Source organism: Zophobas morio, unplaced genomic scaffold (genome assembly GCF_036711695.1).
Source record: "Zophobas morio isolate AGI-343-1 ecotype UQ-CSIRO unplaced genomic scaffold, CSIRO_AGI_Zmor_V1 ptg000040l, whole genome shotgun sequence".
NCBI lineage: Eukaryota > Metazoa > Arthropoda > Insecta > Coleoptera > Tenebrionidae > Zophobas > Zophobas morio.
Genome location: NW_026972145.1, coordinates 5,585,628 through 5,605,429, shown reverse-complemented (window position 1 = coordinate 5,605,429; position 19,802 = coordinate 5,585,628). Strand labels below are relative to the sequence as shown.

At 30.2% G+C, this 19,802-nt stretch overlaps 1 protein-coding gene across 1 annotated transcript in view; it reads left to right on the top strand.

The window, feature by feature from the left end:
* LOC135140709 (unconventional myosin-XVIIIa) overlaps nt 1–19,802 on the top strand; it is a 95,864-nt gene that overhangs the window by 28,898 nt on the left and 47,164 nt on the right. The gene's annotated exons all lie outside the window — the stretch shown is intronic.

The window sequence follows — 19,802 nt, the reverse complement described above, 5'->3', positions numbered from 1 at the left end:
AAAGTTAAACGTGAAAAAAAAAAAAGGAGAGAAACAAGACATTACCTAGTAACCTTTGGTGCAGTTCACGTAACTCGTTTAATATTAATAAGATGAAATAATAGTACAACCGGTTTTGTATTGTCGCGGTATGCGAGCAGGGAGCGGATACGCTGCTCCCGTTATTGGATATCTATTTATCTTTTATCTTGGCCCGCATCTTGCTGTATTGTTGCTGAATAGGAAAAGAACAAAAAGGATATAAAGTATGCGTAATTATAAGTGCGTGCCTGATGGGGGTATTGTCTTTAAAAACGACGCAGGCAACCAGTAATACACTAGTGTGTCGTTGGTTGCATAAGGTGCGCCAACGTTTCGACTTCAAGAACGATAGTTTTTACTATTATTAGAAAGTAACTCTTAGACGGAGCACCCAGTATAAACGTGGAAGTTTTATACCAAGTGTATAATTATTTTAATTCGCATAATAGCCAACTTACAAGGTGGAAAGTGATTTATACCTTCGCTCCGGCGATAAATGGGAGCGGTGCCCTTCATTCTGCATTGTTTCGAAAAATCCAGCGTTCTCACCGACGACCGCATTAGGTCAAGCAATAGTTAGCGTTAATTTACGTTTTTGAGAAATTCCAAGTGTCGACAACCCACTAATGGAGTGAGAGTTTTTGAAGAACGACTCCTTTATTGTGGTGTTTGTCGAAGAAAGTTTTTCGGCGGTTTGTAACTTATCAGTAAAGAACGCATTTTAAACTTTAAAAAAAACATAATAAAACGTCATTAATAGTATTAATATTATTAATATCAAAGAAGTGGATTTGGGTTTTTTTGATTCATCAAATATTAAATTTTTCGTTATTTCCAATTTCCGAATTTTCAGTTTTTCGATTTTCGACTTTTTGACTGTTCAATTTTTGCATCTTTGATTTTACGGTTTTTCGATTTTTGATTATTCGCTTTTACAATTTTTCGGTTTTTCGTTACATATTTCGAAATTTAAAATTTTCCATTTTTTGGAAAGATAAAACTGATTTTGGCAAATAACATACCCTCAAAGAAAAAAGAGGGTGGGTGGGCGTAGCTAGTAGTTGCTAAAATAAGACCGATTTTTTCGAATTTTCAATACATATTCAGTTTTTTGAATTTTCCATTTTTTTTTAATTTCGTTGTTATTTATGCCACCGAACTTCTTCGATTTGCAATTTTCCATTTTTTTTTATTTCTTATATTTTACGACATGCAACTGTCACTTTTCATTTTTAAATCTTTCAGTTTTTCGATTTTCCAAATTTTAGATGTTTCCATTTTTAGATTTTGCAATTTTTCAATTTTTTTTATTTGCAATTTTTCGCTTCGGTTTATTTTCTAAATTTATTTAATTTTTCTTTTTTCCATTTTTCACACCGTCAATGTTACAGTTTTTCGATAATTTTGAGGATTCTATAATTTTTCGATTTCACTATTTATGGGTTTTCCTATTTTTCGATTTGATTCGTTTCTCCTTTTTTTTTAATTTTTCGATTCATTAATTTTTTTCGATTTTTTTCAATTTATCATTTCTTCAATTTTTCATTTCTTCAAATTTTCGATGTGCAATTTTTCGTTTCGGTTTTTTATTTTCTCTAATTTTACCATTTTTCGATTTTTCAATGTTCCAACATTTTTTTTTATTTCAACTGTTTCATGTACAATTCCTTTTTTCGATCTTTCGAATCTCATCGAATTTTGGATTATCCTATTTTTAGATTTTTCGAATTTTCGATTTTGGATTCCAGAGTTTTTGATTTGCCGATATTTTGATTTTTTAATACTTCGATTTTTTGACATTTCGACGTTTCAAAATTTCAATTTTTCGGATGTCCCATTTTTAGATTTTTCGATATTTCGAATTTCGGAATTTGGGTCTTTTTGATTCATCAAATATTCAATTTTTCGTTATTTCCAATTTCCGAATTTTCAGTTTTTCAATTTTCGACTTTTTGACTGTTCAATTTTTGCATCTTTGATTTTACGGTTTTTCGGTTTTTGATTATTCGATTTTACAATTTTTCGGTTTTTCGTTACATATTTCGAAATTTCAAATTTTCCACTTTTTGGAATGATAAAACTGATTTTGGCAAATAACATACCCTCAAAGAAAAAAGAGGGTGGGTGGGCGGGGCTAGTAGCTGCTAAAATAAGACCGATTTTTTCGAATTTTCAATACATATTCAGTTTTTTGAATTTTCCATTTTTTTAAATTTCGTTGTTATTTATGCCACTGAACTTCTTCGATTTGCAATTTTCCATTTTTTTATTTCTTATATTTTACGACATGCAACTGTCACGTTTTCATTTTTAAACCATTCAGTTTTTCGATTTTCCAAATTTTAGATGTTTCAATTTTTAGATTTTGCAATTTTTCAATTTTTTTATTTGCAATTTTTCGTTTCGGTTTGTTTTCTAAATTTATTTAATTTTTCTTTTTTCCATTTTTCACACCGTCAATGTTACAGTTTTTCGATAATTTTGAGGATTCTATAATTTTTCGATTTCACTATTAATGGGTTTTCCTATTTTTCGATTCGATTCGTTTCTTCTTTTTTTTTTAATTTTTCGATTCATTAATTTTTTTCAATTTTTTTCAATTTATCAATTTTTCAATTTTTTATTTCTTCAAATTTTCGATATGCAATTTTTCGTTTCGGTTTTTTATTTTCTCTAATTTTACCATTTTTCGATTTTTCAATGTTCCAACATTTTTTTTTATTTCAACTGTTTCATGTACAATTCCTTTTTTCGATCTTTCGAATATCTCACTCATCGAATTTTGGATTATCCTATTTTTAGATTTTTCGAATTTTCGATTTTGGATTCCAGATTTTTTGATTTACCGATATTTTGATTTTTTTAATACTTCCATTTTTTGACATTTCGACGTTTCAAAATTTCAATTTTTCGGATGTCCCATTTTTAGATTTTTCGATATTTCGAATTTCGGAATTTGGGTCTTTTTGATTCACCAAATATTCAATTTTTCAATTTTCCACTTTTTGACTGTTCAATTTTTGCATCTTTGATTTTACGGTTTTTCGATTTTTGATTATTCGATTTTACAATTTTTCGGTTTTTCGTTACATATTTCGAAGTTTCAAATTTTCCATTTTTTGGAAAGATAAAACTGATTTTGGCAAATAACATACCCTCGAAGAAAAAAGAGGGTGGGTGGGCGGGGCTAGTAGCTGCTAAAATAAGACAGATTTTTTCGAATTTTCAATACATATTCAGTTTTTTGAATTTTCCATTTTTTTTTTAATTTCGTTGTTATTTATGCCACCGAACTTTTTCTATTTGCAATTTTCCATTTTTTTTATTTCTTATATTTTATGACATGCAACTGTCACGTTTTCATTTTTAAATCTTTCAGTTTTTCGATTTTCCAAATTTTAGATGTTGCAATTTTTCGTTTCGATTTATTTTCTAAATTTGTTTAATTTTTATTTTTTTCAATTTTAAATATTCCATTTTTCACACTGTCAATGTTACAGTTTTTCGATAATTTTGAGGATTCTATAATTTTTCGATTTCACTATTTATGGGTTTTCCTATTTTTCGATTCGATTCGTTTCTCTTTTTTTTTAATTTTTCGATTCATTAATTTTTTTCGATTTTTATGTTTCTCGATTCTGCAATACATATTTCGATCTTTCAATTTCTTCATATCGTCAAAAATTTTTCAAGGTTTAAATAATAAATTTCTATAGAACGAATTAAATTCCTAAATCTACCCGAAATGTGTAAAATATGACCAGTGCGTGATTTATCATTGCATTTACATTTCTGGGATTTGCATATACAGGGTGACTCAAAAAAATTAATGAATGCGTCAATTTATTTTATTGCTTTAATTAGGAACTGCAAAACCGAATCTTTTGTAATCTTGGAGATGTTTTAAAGTTATCATAAGCCTAGTAAATTTTTGATCAAAATGTATTTGTTCGTTCCCCCTAAAAAATTGATGACGTCACCTCAAAATATTGCTGATTATATCCTATCTTAAATGTGCAAAATATGATGAGTCGATAGTTGTGATTTATTTTTAATATATAATTAACAATTTTTCAATTTGCTTATACAGGGTGTCTCAGAAAAATTAATGACTGAGTTGTTAAAAAATAAATATCCAATCAGATTTAGGAATTTAACTCGTTACTATGGAAATATGCAATTTAACACATTTAAATTTTACAAGTTTTTACAAGATTAATAGGGGCAAAATCAGTTTTATCTTAACAAATACTAGCGCGCCCCCCCCCCCCCCCCCCATATTTTCCCAGAGATATGTCATTTGCCAAAATCAGTCTTTACTTTTCAAGTACTAGCCCCGCCCACCCGCCCCCTATTTTCTTGGGAGATATGTGATTTGCCAAGGTAAGACTTGTGTTAAAAAGTACTAGCCCCGCCCACCCGCCCCTATTGTCTCAGAGGTTGTATTATTTGCCAAAATAAGACTTTTGTTAGCAAATACTAGCAAGTACTACCCTCTGAGAAAATAAAGGGCAGGTGGGCGGGGCTAGTACATGGTAAGATAAGATTGATCTTGGCAGATGACATATCCCCTTGGAAAACACGGGGCGGGTGGGCGGGCCTAGTATTTGTTAAGATAAAACTAATTTTGCGTCTATTAATCTTGTAAAAACTTGTTAAATTTTCAAGGTTTAAATAATAAATTTCTATAGAACGAATTAAATTCCTAAATCTACCCGAAATGTGTAAAATATGACCAGTGCGTGATTTATCATTGCATTTACATTTCTGGGATTTGCATATACAGGTGACTCAAAAAAATTAATGAATGCGTCAATTTATTTTATTGCTTTAATTAGGAACTGCAAAACCGAATCCTTTGTAATCTTGGAGATGTTTTAAAGTTATCATAAGCCTAGTAAATTTTTGATCAAAATGTATTTGTTCGTTCCCCCTAAAGAATTAATGACGTCACCTCAAAATATTGCTGATTATATCCTATCTTAAATGTGCAAAATATGATGAGTCGATAGTTGTGATTTATTTTTAATATATAATTAATAATTTTTAAATTTGCTTATACAGGGTGTGTCAGAAAAATTAATTACTGAGTTGTTAAAAAATAAATGTCCAATCAGATTTAGGAATTTAACTCGTTCCTATGGAAATATGCAATTTAATCAGTTTTATCTTGACAAATACTAGCCCCCCCCCATATTTTTCCACAGGATGTCATTTGCCAAAATCAGTCTTATCTCACCAAGTACTAGCCCCGCCCACCCACCCTCTGTTTTCTTGGAAGATATGTGATTTGCCAAGATAAGACTTGTGTTACCAAGTAGTAGCCCCGCCCACCCGCCCCTGTTTTCTCAGAGTATATGTCATTTACCAAAATAAGACTTATCTTAGCAAGTACTAGCATGTACTACCCTCTGAGAAAATAAAGGGCGGGTGGGCGGGGCTAGTACTTGCTTACGAAAGTCTTATCTTGGCAAATCACATATCTTCCAAGAAAAAGAGGGCGGGTGGGCGGGGCTAGTACTTGGTAAGATAAGACTGATTTTGGCAGATGACATATCCCCTGGTAAAATAGGGGGCGGGCGGGCGGGCCTAGTATTTGTTAAGATAAAACTGATTTTGCTCCTATTAATCTTGTAAAAACTTGTGAAATTTAAAGGTGTTAAATAGTAATTTCCGTAGAACGAGTTAAATTGTGATTTATCATTGCATTCATATTTTTTAGATTTGCTTATACAGGTGGCTCTAAAAAAAATTAATGTGTCAATTTATTTTTCTTCACATTTCGGTCAAATTTTGACATTTTCGAAACTCAACTAAACACATTTTCTTGTAGAGTTCGACCTCTAGAGAACTCAGTTCCGGCTTCGTTCCTTTGATAACTGCAACCGTTTTTCCGGAATCGACCGTTGAAATATCGAGATTTTTAGAAATTTTGAAAAATTCGCATTTTATACCGATTCCTTCGAAAATTTTGCTGCGTGACCGCCAACACTGTACATTTTTGGAATTAGCATGTCAAGATCTACGTCTCTGCATTTTTTCACAATTTTTAGGCAACTTTTTTGAAAGCGAAAATTTTCCAATGTTCCTTCAAATTTCAACACGTGCTTAAAGAAGATGTTGCGTCATTTTTGCAAGTAGGTGCATGTTTTCAAGTCCAGTTCGGTTTGCAGAGTTTTTGTTCGGTTTAAAGAGTCATCGACTTCAACTAGCGTCTGTTCGGATTACTAGATGTCCGGATAATTGTGAGTTCGGATTATAGAGGTTATACTGTACTTCCAATCACTGTTTATAGCCAACTTTCATGCATTTGCCTGCAACCAAAATGAAAACCCTAGAATCATCTCTTTACTAATGAGATTTTGACGCTGATCTTCGACATTTCTTGGGGATTGTGCAACAAACACCTGCCATATTTTCGCCGAGATAATGAATTGAAACTCATTTCTAAACATTAGCGTCGACCTTCTCCATAGTTCAGCCCACGCACGTTCGTGATTCTCCTCCAGGAATCGACGATCGTTACCCAACTTGCTTGCAGTCGTGCACACATGACACGAATGGCAATTAAAGTTTTAAATGACACGTGCGAATTATTTAATTCCGGATGTGATGTCAATGATGCTGCCAATTAGCGGCGATTAGACAGCGTAGGAATCGAGAGACGATGGTGGGCTGTGTTGTTTTTTGACCGCGGGCGAAATTTTTTCTCTGCGTGTTTGCGACCACCGTTGACCCAAAACGCAGCGGAAGATGCGAAAAATGAAAGGAAATTGAGTGCTGGTTACTAAAACCATGGATGTTGCTGTAATGCTTTCGGTGGACCAGCGAGTGTGTAATTCCATTTTTTGAACTTTTCCGTTTTTAATAGTTTTTTAAATTTTCAATTTTACAATCTCTCCAACAAAACTCTAACCATTCGCAAAAAGTTTGCGAGCCGCTGGCCTAGACAATGCGAATATTGCCTCGACTCCGCCTCTGCATGATGTCAAAGGAGCATTGTGCAACGTTCGACAGGTCGCTGGGTGTGAATGCGTGATGGTACGAAAGGCCTTGAAAGTCGATTATGTTTTTTTTTGTGATCCCAGCTGCAATCACGACCATTACGTCGGACTTAATGCGGGATGAATGTGTTATCGGTATCACTGACGTACGAGTGTACAAGCGAGAAAAAGAAAAGTCTTGCGTCGGAGAAATGTGCCCGGAAAACTAATGGGACGTTCGTACTTCGTATCCTTCGGCCGTTTCCTGCGTCGTTACTGGTGTCGTTGTTGTTGCATTATCGCCCACGAAGATTCGATCGCCACGGAATTTATATCATTGCAGGTACTACATTCATGCAGACCATTATTAGTGGCTTTGTTGGAGCGTTTACGAAAGTAGAGGTGTGCGCAGTTGGCGAGTTATTAGCTAGATGGACGATAAATAATTTATTGCGGAGAAAACAATGCGGTTCGAAATGACGCTGGAAGATTTTGAAGCCCGATTTTTTACTGCCCGTGTGTAAGAAATATTGTAGTCGAGTGCGTCGGCTACTTTCATGTTTTTTGCGACGTTTTATAACGCCTAGAGTATGAAAAAGTAGATGCCTCTCAGCTACCGGTTTCTCAATTTTTCGATATTTCAATTTTTTGATTTCTCAAATTTTTGTTTCCTCAGTTTTTTTCTTCGATTTCTCGATTTTACGATATTTCAGTATTACGATTTTCAGTTTATTGATTCTTAAATTTTTCGATTCTTCAATGTCTCGATTTTTTAATTTTTCCATGCTTCACAATTTCTGTTTTTGGCGTTTTCGATTTGTCGGTTTTTTTAAATTCTCGATTTTTCAGTTTTTCGATTTTTTAATTTTTGCGGTTTTTGAATTTCCAATTTTTTTATTTTTTGAATTTTTAAATTTTCGACTGTCGATTTTTCGTTTTCAGGATCGACAACTCAAAACATCAAAGAAAACAAAAAATCTAAAATTTAAAAATTCGACAAATTAAAGAATCATGCAACTGAAAAATCGAAATGTCGAGATAGTGAGAAATCTAAAAACCTAAAACTTTAAAAACTGAAAAATTAAAATATCGAAAAATTTAAAAACCGAGAAAACACAATATCAAAAATTTGAAAAATTGAAGAAACGAAATATTGCAAAATTCCAAAGCTGAAATATTGAAAAACCTAAAAATGGACGGAAAATTAAAGAATCGAAACAGTGAAAAATCACAAACTGAAACATTGAAAAATTGAGAAATTGAGAAATGGGAAAATCAAAAAAATCGGTCTAAAGAGTTTAGACAGTACTTCCCTCGCTATCGGAAACGTGACGACTGCATGCCTATTATGTTTTTTTTTTCACATTAGATTTCAAAGCATTCGGTTGTGTAGGTCCTAATTAAATCAATAAAATAAATTTGCGCATTCATTAAATTTTTTGAGTCACCCTGTATATCCGAATCCAAAAAATATGAATGGAGTGATAAATTACATTAAGATACTCATCACATTTTGTACATTTTAAATAGGATTATTCGGCAAACTTTTGAGCTGACGTCATCAATTTTCGGAGGGGATAAGCAAATATATTTTGACTAAAAATTTATTATACTCTTTATAACCTTAAAACATTTGCAAGATTTCAAAGCATTCGGTTTTGTAGTTTCTGAGTAAATCAGTAAAATAAATTTACGCATTCATTAATTTTTGGGGTCATCCTGTATATTCAAATCCAAAAAAACATGAATGGAATGATAAATCACTCATCATATTTGATAAAATTTAGATAGGATTTATTCAGCAAAATTTTGGGGTGGCGTCATCCATTTTTTAGGAGGGATGAGCAAATATATTTTGATCAAAAATTTGCCATGCTTATGATAAATTTAAAACACTTCCGAGATTTCAAAGCATTGGGTTTTGTAGTTCCTGATTAAATTAATAAAATAAATTTGCGCATTCAATAAATTTTTTGAGTCACCCTACTAAATATCCGAATCCAAAAAATATGAATGGGATGATAAATTACAAGAAAAATTTTGAGGTGACGTCATGATTTTTTTAGAGGGGATAAGTAAGTATATTGTGATTAAAACGGTCCTGGTTTAATAACAAAAAAATGTTGTTCGTCTATGGAACAGACTCGTCTTAGACAAAGTATCCGTAAAAAAAATATGTCGTAAAAAAATATACGTATGCTGGTCCCGATTGCGATTATGGTTTAAATATTTCTTAGATAATCCTGACATGGATGTAGAAACATTTGTGACAGCCAAAGAGGTTTTTTTGAGAAAATTATCTTTGAATTTAGACCAAATTGAAATAGACACTAGGCAACAGGCACATTTGGACAAAAGAAAGATAAATTAGGGTTACGGTTTCAAATTTTGGACGCATTTACAAACTTAGACCGACTACAGCAACAGCTAAAACTGTGGAGTCTCTGTTGGACAGTACATTTAGAGGTAATAGTCATACATACTATGGACAACAAAGTGAGGAAAAAGCTGTCAAGTGTTTTGAAATAAATAAAAATATAAAAACTGAACGGTGTGAATTATTTCAAAACGATTTCCTTACTTGGCTGCTAGTCCAGACAGGGTTCTAGAGGATAGGAGTGCATTAGTCGAAATTAAATGCCCTTTAAAATCGCAAGATTTGTCTCCCGAAGAAGCGGTTAGAAAAAAAATAATCAAATTTTGTACATTGACAGACAGAGAATTGAAAGTAAAAAAAATCATGATTATTACTTTCAAGTCCAATGCTTGTTACGGGTATTTCACAAGTTTATTTTGTTGTGTGGACACCCGAAGGAATTAATATAGAAAAAAACGAAGAAATATATAAAAAGATGGCAGATAAACTTGGCAGATTTTACTTTGGCGCATTATTGCCCGAAATAATTGATTCAAGAAGAAAGAGGAACCTACCTTTGCGAGAGATTTTTTTTAAATAAATAAAATTTGTTTCTACTTTTTTATGTACTTTAATAATCTATTAGGAGTACGTTTTTCATCACCAAGACTTGCATATTTTTATTATAAATATATTTTGAAAATGATCTCTCGGCAAATGAAAACATATACGAGCACTTTTTTCGAGTAAATAATGAAGGGAGAAGTTTCTGAGCGTAGGGCTTTTTTAAAACACCTCCTTTCTGGGATAATTAGTAGATACACTTAGCTACTTATACGTGTTAAACAAAAGCTGTATTTTATATATTTTTTATTATTATTATAAATATGTTTATTAGTTTTCTTAATTAACAAAGCAAAATAAATATTAACAATAATATTACAATTAATTTTTATTAATCATGTGTATTGAATTCAGGATCCTGAGTGGTGTAAAAATATTATAGTTCCCCAGTTTTTATCGGTTTTATGATAGTACCTCATTGCGTAAAAGTTAATTTCCTTAACAATAGATTCCTACGGCCGGTCCTGGCGGCTTGTTATAAAACTGAGTTCCTTGCCATAAATTAGAAAAATCAGCCTAGAACGCTCAGAATCAGCTTATGGTAGAGCAGGCGATAAGAGTTTTACCTGGAAAGTCGCTTCCATAAATTTTAGTAGCGCTCCTATCGGCAAAGTACTGAACTAACGGCTCAAAATCTGTCGAATTCATAGCCATTTTTTTCAATAATTCTTAGTTTTTGTTAAAAACTCTGCTAACCAATAAATCATTAATTTTCCTCTGATATTCCTGTTAAAATTATTCGACGTATTTTGCATTAATTTGTGGTATATTTTGATTTTAATAAACACATTATTATTTAAACAAATTGTACCACTAACAAACATTTAATGACTCTGCGGCCTGTAAAAAGTGATGTTTTATTCATGTGCGAATTTTCAAGCGATTCTATGATGGTTATGACTCAAAAAACTTGAAAAGAAAACATACAATGGTGCTTTTTTACGATATTTCTCAGCCATATTTTTTTATTGATTGAACTGGTCTCTGCGCTCTAGAATATGAAAAAAGCTGCAGTTAGATGTATAATACATCTATATTAACATCATCTTTTCATACAAAAAACCAAAAAAATATTATACCTCGTCTAGCGAGTCCCCTTAAATTTTTTTATTTTGTAATTTCTTCGTTAGTCGAGAATTCGGTATTTCGATTTTTCAATAAATATTTAAATTTTTTAATATCTTAAATTTTAGATTTTTCGATTTGTCGCTTCCCGGTTTTAGATTTGATTTTTTAATTTTTTACGATTTCTCTATTTTTGGCATTTTCGATTTTTAGATTTTTGGGTTTTTGAATTAAACTATTATTCAGTTTTTCAGTTTTTCAATTTCGATTTTAATTTTTTTTGATTTCTTAAATTTTGCATTTTTGGATTTTTCGGCTTTTCAATTTCCACATTTTGATTTTAAATTTCTTAGTTTCTCGATTTCTCGCGTTTCGAAAAGCATTTTATCAGAAGAAAAATCGCCAATTTTTTTTAGAATATTTCAAAGGAAGCGGAATGTGTTGTTGATTCAAATCACGGCGCCGATCAAACAACGTTTCAGGTTTTTTAAATTTTAATATTTATTATAATCGATCTAGTTAAAAGGTTTTGCAAATCGAGTGGAACAGAACACATTATAATATCTATTTAGTATGGTTATTTATTAACCGTGTTATGAATAATTTAATAGCGCGCTATTAATTTGTTACGCGATATCGGCCATTCTTAACAAATAACGTTGTAAATTAACGAAGCAAAATTGTGTCAAATTTTTAAACGTCCATAGGAATCCCATCACCGCTACATAAACAAATTCCAAGAAGTTTAACCTCAACGATTCGTCAATAAATGACCAATAAATCTCCGCTCGACGCCACGAAAGCGAGACGTCGGCCGAGGGACATAATCGCAACAATCGAAAAAATTAATTTGTATAGGTGACGTAAAAGTGCGTGGTCGTCGATGATAAAAGACCAAATCTGGCGGCTCTAGTAGAATACCTGTTCCAGTTACGCCACCGTAAACCGTAAAGCCACTCCGAGTGTACGTTCTGTGCAGGCTACGAAATCGACTAATTTGAATGATTTAGCAATAAATACCTAATGGTTAGAAGGCCGTTAAGCTCGGCCAGGTTACGCGCATTCGGTGCATATACATATCGTGTAGGTGACAAGAGTTATTCCAACCAATAAAATTCCAGGCAGCGGAAACGATGCGGACGTGATGGGATTGGCGATGACAGCCGTCGGCATCTCGGCTTTTTGTGTCACTCACCTTATCGGCATTTTCTAGAGGTTTCACAACCCCGAGAGTGCGGAAAAGTAGGTCCGCCATTCCCGTACATGTGTGGTTTATGAATCCGTTTTGAGTTTTTACCAATCTGTATTAAGAAATGTTTGGTTTCGATTTCTGTACAAACTTTCAGTTATTTAATCTGGAAACACTTCGACATGTGGATAAATATTTACGAACAAACAACCATTGTTATCCTAGCTACAAAACAACAACACATAATAAGCCTTCAAAACACCAATAGAGCTCTTGTTGTACAATCTTCAATATTTTTCCAGACTTATTAACTTAAAAATTGCCCAACCTTGAAAGCTAACAATAGATTAGCGAAGTGACTTAAGTAATTATTTCTACGGAGTGCCGATTTGATGTCATTCTGAACACGTGGGCGGCCACTTCGCGGTCATTATTCCGAAAAAAAAAATTATTTTCGTTTATTATTTTCTGTACGGCATAGAAAGAAAGCTGCGACATCCGGAACATATTTACAACCACTTGCCAATTCGGAAATGGTTCGAATTCTTTTCTAGTCTGTCAAATAAAGGCGCGAGCTTAACGTCCGCCAAGGACGTATGAATATTAACGAGTTTTATTTAGCAGCGAATATCTCGATGGCATCGATAAGGTACGCGTGGGCCAGAATCTCGGAGGCGGAAAAGTGTCTCGCCCTTGGGATTTCGGCACACAAAGGAACCAGAAACACGAAGACCGAACGAGTAAAAGAACCACGACGACGGAATCGTGGGCGAAAGACATCGCCCTCTGGTGTCGCCGAAAATGGTCAAGCGAGATCGGAAAACCGTAACCGACAACATACAGCTTTTTGAATCATTCAATTCTTGCATTTTTATGGTTTTTGTTTGTGTAGTTTTCGATTTGCGATATTTTGCGCTTTCAAGTTTCAGTTTTCCAACTTATAAATGTGTCAATTTTTCGATTTGAATTTCTCGAGTTTTCAATTTTTAATTTTTTCAATTTCTCTGTTTCGATTCTATAATTTTTTGTTTTTTCAATTTTTCGTTTCTTCAATTTGTTGATTTGCAATTTTTCAGTTTTTCATTTTTGGTTTCTTCAATTTTACGATATGCAACTCTTCGTGTTATCAGTTTAAAATCTTTCATTCTTTCGAATTTCCATCGTTCGATTTTTCAGGTTTTCAGTTCTTGAATTTCCCGATTTTTCGTTATTTTCAATTTTCCGATTTTGCAGAATCCCGATTTAGATTTTTTCATTTTAGTTTTTGTTCCCGAATTAAAATTTTGAATTTTTCAATATTTAGATTTTGCAATTTTTTAATTTTATGGGGATTTTAATTTTCTATTTTAATTTTGTCGATTTTTCAATGTTTCGCTACTTTTTTCGGATTTTCCATGTTTAGTTTCTTAAATTCATTTTTTATTTACTCAGTTTTAGGAGTTTTGAATTTTCCAATTTTGCAATATTTTTCATTTCTCAAATTGTCATTTCTTTGGTTTTCGAGTTTTCAAGTCTAAATTTTCCAATGTTACGATTTTTGAAGTTTTCTTCAAATGTAAGATTTCGTAACTTTTCGATTCTTCAGTTGCTATTTAGATTTTAGATTTTTCAATTTTTCGATTTTCCATTTTTTGCGATATTTTGCGCTTTCAAATATCAATTTTTCAGTTTTCCAACTTTTAAATGTGTCAATTTTTCGATTTGAATTTCTCGAGTTTTCAATTTTTAATTTTTTCAATTTCTCTGTTTCGATTTTATAATTTTTTGGTTTTTCAATTTTTCGTTTCTTCAATTTTTTGATTTGCAATTTTTCAATTTTTCATTTTTTGTTTCTTCAATTTTACGATATGCAACTCTTCGTGTTATCAGTTTAAAACCTTTCATTTTTTTCGAATTTCCATCGTTCGATTTTTCAGGTTTTCAGTTTTTGAATTTCCCGATTTTTCATTATTTTCAATTTTCCGATTTTGCAGAATCTCGATTTAGATTTTTTCAGATTTTCCATTTCATTTCATTTTAGTTTTTGTTCCCGAATTAAAATTTTGAATTTTTCAATATTTGGATTTTGCAATTTTTTCATTTTATGGGGATTTTAATTTTGTCGATTTTTCAATGTGTCGTTACTTTTTCGAATTTTCCATGTTTAGTTTCTTAAATTCATTTTTCATTTCTCAAATTGTCATTTCTTTGGTTTTCGAGTTTTCAAATCTAAATTTTCCAGTGTTACGATTTTTGAAGTTTTCTTCAAATTTAAGATTTCGTAACTTTTCGATTCTTCAGTTGCTATTTAGATTTTAGATTTTTCAGTTTTTCGATTTTCCATTTTTTTGCGATATTTTGCGCTTTCAAGTTTAAATTTTTCAGTTTTCCAACTTTTAAATGTGTCAATTTTTCGATTTGAATTTTTCGAGTTTTCAATTTTTAATTTTTTCAATTTCTCTGTTTCGATTTTATAATTTTTTGTTTTTTCAATTTTTCGTTTCTTCAATTTTACGATATGCAACTCTTCGTGTTATCAGTTTAAAATCATTCATTTTTTTCGAATTTCCATGGTTCGATTTTTCAGGTTTTCAGTTTTTGAATTTCCCGATTTTTCGTTATTTTCAATTTTCGATTTTGTAGAATCCCGATTTAGATTTTTTCAGATTTTCCATTTCGTTTCATTTTAGTTTTTGTTCCCGAATTAAAATTTTGAATTTTTCAATGTTTAGATTTTGCAATTTTTTAATTTCATGGGGATTTTAATTTTGTAGATTTTTCAATGTGTCGTTACTTTTTCGGATTTTCCATGTTTAGTTCCTTAAATTCATTTTTTATTTACTCAATTTTAGTAGTTTTGAATTTTCCAATTTTGCAATATTTTTCGTTTCTCAAATTGTCATTTCTTTGGTTTTCGAGTTTTCAAGTCTAAATTTTTCAATGTTACGATTTTTGAAGTTTTCTTCAAATTTAAGATTTCGTAACTTTTCGATTCTTCAGTTGCTATTTAGATTTTAGATTTTTCAATTTTTCGATTTTCCATTTTTTGCGATATTTTGCGCTTTCAAGTTTCAATTTTTCAGTTTTCCGACTTTTAAATGTGTCAATTTTTCGATTTGAATTTTTCGAGTTTTCAATTTTTAATTTTTTCAATTTCTCTGTTTCGATTTTATAATTTTTTGTTTTTTCAATTTTTCGTTTCTTCAATTTTTTGATTTGCAATTTTTCGTTTCTTCAATTTTACGATATGCAACTCTTCGTGTTATCAGTTTAAAATCATTCATTTTTTTCGAATTTCCATTGTTCGATTTTTCAGGTTTTCAGTTTTTGAATTTCCCGATTTTTCGTTATTTTCAATTTTCCGATTTTGCAGAATCCCGATTTAGATTTTTTCAGATTTTCCATTTCATTTCATTTTAGTTTTTGTTCCCGAATTAAAATTTTGAATTTTTCAATATTTAGATTTTGCAATTTTTTAATTTCATGGGGATTTTAATTTTCTATTTTAATTTTGTAGATTTTTCAATGTGTCGTTACTTTTTCGGATTTTCCATGTTTAGTTCCTTAAATTCATTTTTTATTTACTCAATTTTAGTAGTTTTGAATTTTCCAATTTTGCAATATTTTTCGTTTCTCAAATTGTCATTTCTTTGGTTTTCGAGTTTTCAAGTCTAAATTTTTCAATGTTACGATTTTTGAAGTTTTCTTCAAATCTAAGATTTCGTAACTTTTCGATTCTTCAGTTGCTATTTAGATTTTAGATTTTTCAGTTTTTCGATTTTCCATTTTTTGCGATATTTTGCGCTTTCAAGTTTCAATTTTTCAGTTTTCTGACTTTTAAATGTGTCAATTTTTCGATTTGAATTTTTCGAGTTTTCAATTTTTAATTTTTTCAATTTCTCTGTTTCGATTTTATAATTTTTTGTTTTTTCAATTTTTCGTTTCTTCAATTTTTTGATTTGCAATTTTTCCTTTCTTCAATTTTACGATATGCAACTCTTCGTGTTATCAGTTTAAAATCATTCATTTTTTTCGAATTTCCATTGTTCGATTTTTCAGGTTTTCAGTTTTTGAATTTCCCGATTTTTCGTTATTTTCAATTTTCCGATTTTGCAGAATCCCGATTTAGATTTTTTCAGATTTTCCATTTCATTTCAATTTAGTTTTTGTTCCCGAATTAAAATTTTGAATTTTTCAGTATTTAGATTTTGCAATTTTTTAATTTCATGGGGATTTTAATTTTCTATTTTAATTTTGTCGATTTTTCAATGTTTCGCTACTTTTTTCGGATTTTCCATGTTTAGTTCCTTAAATTCATTTTTATTTACTCAGTTTTAGGAGTTTTGAATTTTCCAATGTTGCAATATTTTTCATTTCTCAAATTGTCATTTCTTTGGTTTTCGAGTTTTCAAGTCTAAATTTTCCAATGTTACTATTTTTGAAGTTTTCTTCAAATCCAAGATTTCGTAACTTTTCGATTCTTCAGTTGCTATTTAGATTTTAGATTTTTCAATTTTTCAGTTTTCCAACTTTTAAATGTGTCAATTTTTCGATATGAATTTCTCGAGTTTTCAATTTTTAATTTTTTAATTTCCCTGTTTCGATTTTATAATTTTTTGTTTTTTCAATTTTTCGTTTCTTCAATTTTTTGATCTGCAATTTTTCAATTTTTCATTTTTGTTTCTTCAATTTTATGATATGCAACTCTTCGTGTTATCAGTTCAAAATCTTTCATTTTTTCGGATTTCTATTGTTCGATTTTTCAGGTTTTCAGTTTTTGAATTTCCCGATTTTTCGTTATTTTCAATTTTCCGATTTTGTAGAATCCCGATTTAGACTTTTTCAGATTTTCCATTTCATTTCATTTTAGTTTTTGTTCCCGAATTAAAATTTTGAATTTTTCAATATTTAGATTTTGCAATTTTTTAATTTCATGAGGATTTTAATTTTCTATTTTAATTTTGTCGATTTTTCAATGTGTCGTTACTTTTTCGAATTTTCCATGTTTAGTTTCTTAAATTCATTTTTCATTTCTCAAATTGTCATTTCTTTGGTTTTCGAGTTTTCAAGTCTAAATTTTCCAGTGTTACGATTTTTGAAGTTTTCTTCAAATCTAAGATTTCGTAACTTTTCGATTCTTCAGTTGCTATTTAGATTTTAGATTTTTCAGTTTTTCGATTTTCCGTTTTTTGCGATATTTTGCGCTTTCAAGTTTCAATTTTTCAGTTTTCCGACTTTTAAATGTGTCAATTTTTCGATTTGAATTTTTCGAGTTTTCAATTTTTAATTTTTTCAATTTTTCTGTTTCGATTTTATAATTTTTTGTTTTTTCAATTTTTCGTTTCTTCAATTTTTTGATTTGCAATTTTTCGTTTCTTCAGTTTTACGATATGCAACTCTTCGTGTTATCAGTTTAAAATCATTCATTTTTTTCGAATTTCCATTGTTCGATTTTTCAGGTTTTCAGTTTTTGAATTTCCCGATTTTTCGTTATTTTCAATTTTCGGATTTTGCAGAATCCCGATTTAGATTTTTTCAGATTTTCCATTTCGTTTCATTTTAGTTTTTGTTCTCGAATTAAAATTTTGAATTTTTCAATATTTAGATTTTGCAATTTTTTAATTTTATGGGAATTTTAATTTTCTATTTTAATTTTGTCGATTTTTCAATGTGTCGTTACTTTTTCGGATTTTCCATGTTTAGTTCCTTAAATTCATTTTTTGTTTACTCAATTTTAGGAGTTTTGAATTTTCCAATTTTGTAATATTTTTCATTTCTCAAATTGTCATTTCTTTGGTTTTAGAGTTTTCAAGTCTAAATTTTCCAGTGTTACGATTTTTGAAGTTTTCTTCAAATCTAAGATTTCGTAACTTTTCGATTCTTCAGTTGCTATTTAGATTTTAGATTTTTCAATTTTTCGATTTTTTTTGCGATATTTTGCGCTTTCAAGTTTCAATTTTTCAGTTCTCCAACTTTTAAATGTGTCAATTTTTCGATTTGAATTTCTCGAGTTTTCAATTTTTCGTTTCTTCAATTTTTTGATTTGCAATTTTTCAGTTTTTCATTTTTTGTTTCTTCAATTTTACGATATGCAACTCTTCGTGTTATCAGTTTAAAATCTTTCATTTTTTCGAATTTCCATCGTTCGATTTTTCAGGTTTTCAGTTTTTGAATTTCCCGATTTTTCGTTATTTTCAATTTTCCGCTTTTGCAGAATCTCGATTTAGATTTTTTCAGATTTTCCATTTCATTTCATTTTAGTTTTTGTTCCCGAATTAAAATTTTGAATTTTTCAATATTTAGATTTTGCAATTTTTTAATTTTATGGGGATTTTAATTTTCTATTTTAATTTTGTCGATTTTTCAATGTGTCGTTACTTTTTCGGATTTTCCATGTTTAGTTTCTTAAATTCATTTTTCATTTCTCAAATTGTCATTTCTTTGGTTTTCGAGTTTTCAAGTCTAAATTTTCCAGTGTTACGATTTTTGAAGTTTTCTTCAAATCTAAGATTTCGTAACTTTTCGATTCTTCAGTTGCTATTTAGATTTTAGATTTTTCAGTTTTTCGATTTTCCGTTTTTTGCGATATTTTGCGCTTTCAAGTTTCAATTTTTCAGTTTTCCGACTTTTAAATGTGTCAATTTTTCGATTTGAATTTTTCGAGTTTTCAATTTTTAATTTTTTCAATTTTTCTGTTTCGATTTTATAATTTTTTGTTTTTTCAATTTTTCGTTTCTTCAATTTTTTGATTTGCAATTTTTCGTTTCTTCAGTTTTACGATATGCAACTCTTCGTGTTATCAGTTTAAAATCATTCATTTTTTTCGAATTTCCATTGTTCGATTTTTCAGGTTTTCAGTTTTTGAATTTCCCGATTTTTCGTTATTTTCAATTTTCGGATTTTGCAGAATCCCGATTTAGATTTTTTCAGATTTTCCATTTCGTTTCATTTTAGTTTTTGTTCTCGAATTAAAATTTTGAATTTTTCAATATTTAGATTTTGCAATTTTTTAATTTTATGGGAATTTTAATTTTCTATTTTAATTTTGTCGATTTTTCAATGTGTCGTTACTTTTTCGGATTTTCCATGTTTAGTTCCTTAAATTCATTTTTTGTTTACTCAATTTTAGGAGTTTTGAATTTTCCAATTTTGTAATATTTTTCATTTCTCAAATTGTCATTTCTTTGGTTTTAGAGTTTTCAAGTCTAAATTTTCCAGTGTTACGATTTTTGAAGTTTTCTTCAAATCTAAGATTTCGTAACTTTCCGATTCTTCAGTTGCTATTTAGATTTTAGATTTTTCAATTTTTCGATTTTTTTTGCGATATTTTGCGCTTTCAAGTTTCAATTTTTCAGTTCTCCAACTTTTAAATGTGTCAATTTTTCGATTTGAATTTCTCGAGTTTTCAATTTTTCGTTTCTTCAATTTTTTGATTTGCAATTTTTCAGTTTTTCATTTTTTGTTTCTTCAATTTTACGATATGCAACTCTTCGTGTTATCAGTTTAAAATCTTTCATTTTTTCGAATTTCCATCGTTCGATTTTTCAGGTTTTCAGTTTTTGAATTTCCCGATTTTTCGTTATTT